The following is a 2,880-nucleotide window of genomic DNA, read 5'->3' as shown; positions in this document are numbered from 1 at the left end:
TGGAAGAGTTAATATTCTAATTTAATTTAAATTCATTTTCCATATACTTCTCCTGCACCCGAGGCTCCACCTTTATCTTTCTTTGCCCTGCTTGCACTAATTTGTGCATGCTAATACAGTGCACTTTAGCCTGCCATGGTCATGTTACTGGGAATCACAGTTCCTGAGAACTAAGAAAGACAGCACTTGTGCCATGTGAGTGTTGTGTTGATTGCATGTTGTGTGTGTAAGGGTGTGTGTTGTGTGTGAGTGTTGTGTGTGGAGGAGGATGAGAGGTGTATGGGGAGGTTGAGTGTACATGTGTGTGCTGGTTGAGTGTTGTGTTTGTGGTGGCTGATTTGTGTGTTGGGGAGCCTGATTATTGTGTGTGTATGTTTCCCCACCTCCTGCTTACCTTCCCTGATGGGCCAATGACGGGTGAGTAGGATTAATGGCAGCCCAGTGAAGAGTGAGCTGAATTCCTGAATATTGTCTGCACCAAAATCTGGCACAGAAGACTTTAAGAGTGCCCTCGAGATTCTGATACTGAGTCAATGACTCAGTAGGCCATCTGCAGCACTCTGAATCATCAAAAAAAATGCCAGGAAGCTCGAGGGCACTCTTAAAGTGGCCTGTAAAACACAAAACCAGAAAAAGATATAAGGTTTGCCCATTGTAAATACATATTGAAATCAAAACTATACAGTTTCCTTTAAGTGGGCACTAAAAATACTCTTTGATAATCTCAGTGAAGGCGAAACATGTTGGTGTTAATGTTTTTACAGCTCTTTGGTATTTTCAAATATTATTACAATCATCTTGCTTTTACTATTTAAGATTATTAAAAGTTATGGCATGTGTCAACGTTTTCTGGGAAGACAACCACAAAATTAAATCCTGCAGGTTTTTCCACTAATTACATATTACCAACACAGATTCACACTATGTTCTTTATTTCTTTTTAGATTCCCTGAAGATTACATTCTATAAACTAGTTAACCAAATCACTGTTTAAGCAGTTATCTGGTCCCATCAAGTGGCCATTCCTGTTAACTGCATTACATTGCAAAAGGGCTATGAAGAACTATATCACTGCTTATAGCAAGTACCTGGCGGCATCTAGTGGCCATTTTTGCTAGTTGCATTACATTAAACTAAGACTGTGCAACTATTAAATAACTCCTTCTAAGGCAGAAGTCCCACAGAAAAGTGTAAAGTATAATAAACTTCATTGTATTTGCTGCTCAGAAGTTTAAACGTTTATCCATCCTACAAAGTACTGCTGCCCTGTAGAAGGGAATCCTGTGCTCTGTATTAAATTCTTGAAAATGCTATTACATTGTTTGTTTCCTGAACAGCATCGATCACCCTTACCCTTTTATTTTCTCCCTGTACCCCTGAAATAATCACAAATTGTAGAAATCAGTTACATGGAATTTAAAAACTTTAATTAGAGAGAAATATTTAAATATTTTTTATATGTTCAGGCTTTATACAATCTTCCCAAGCATAATGTCGTTTATTAATAAAACAGTATAATACAGTGAATAGATTTACACACATCAATACTAAAACATTTGAAATCTAATTGGTAAATGCTATATGATAGGTTGCCAAAAAAATTTTTGCCGCAATGTAGAAATATTTACTACATGGTTGTAACTAATGTTGAGTAGATAATAAACTCAAGACATATAGCAATTTATTAGTACCAGAAATGATAACGTTTTAAGACATATAGCAATCTATTTGCGCCAGAAATTATGAGGTTTTACGACATGGAAGAAATTAAGATAACTATTTGCTAACATCTGAAATTTGAGACACACTCATTGCTTAGAGAAGAACAAAATGATAATCACACACAAACCAAGAATGAAGAAGACACCTTGTGAATGGCTGAGACAAAAAAAAAAAGTTTTTGCACCGTCATAACCTGTATTTTTCCTTTTTGTTAATTAAACTCTGCTATAGAATCTCTGCATGCCTTCACTCTGTTAGTATGTGATCTTTGTAGTGCTGATTTTTAACACTGAAATGCACATGGAAGCTAAATCAAGTTCATGCTCTTATGTGCAGTACAAGTATATATATTTTTATACATTTTGTTCACATCACAATAAAGTACAATTTTTCCATACTCATATGTTATCATATTGAGTGCAATGATCAATCGTTTTTAAATTGAAAACCAAATTTGCAAAACATAACCATATATCGTTTGAAAAAAAGACTCACATCCACCATATTTATTGATTTATTTTTTACAACACAATTTGAAACCGTTTCCAATTACACCAAAAACAATAAAACATTCCTCCTTGACTCCACATGGGCAGTTTTATTTCTTCTTGGATTAATAAGCTGGCAATACTCTTAATTATTACCAGAGGCAAATCTAGGGTATCTAGTCCGCGTAGGATAAGTTGCATCCCTTCCCTGCCTTTGTATGTTATGGATTATAACCCAGGATATTTTTTCTATTGATATCTACTGAAACTCTAAAAACAACCTCTCTAGACAGAGAATGTCCCATCTTTATTTTTCTTATGGTCCCTTTGCTGTAGGGAAAATCTCTGTTCTTCAAGTCGTATTGTGTGACTTCTTTTATACATTTCTAATAAAGAACAGGATTGTCACTTTTCTAGCCATTAATGAACAACTTTAACTAAGATCTTATAGTTCCCTTAATATTTTTTTGTAACTCTAATACGCACATTTTTATTTTTATTTTAGGCCAACATTCTCTAAGCTGGCTATGTTTATGGCACGAAATGTTAAATTCACATTAATTCCCCAACAATTTTAAATTCACATTGAATGCCCAACAATTAATACTTTAGGGAATAGCCATCTTAATCATCTGCACTGACATTATTTCATTTATCTTCTGTATTCCCT

Source organism: Pelobates fuscus, chromosome 3 (assembly GCF_036172605.1).
Source record: "Pelobates fuscus isolate aPelFus1 chromosome 3, aPelFus1.pri, whole genome shotgun sequence".
In the NCBI taxonomy this organism is placed as follows: Eukaryota; Metazoa; Chordata; class Amphibia; order Anura; family Pelobatidae; genus Pelobates; species Pelobates fuscus.
The sequence above is the reverse complement of the archived record's forward strand: the minus strand, read 5'-3'. Positions refer to the sequence as shown.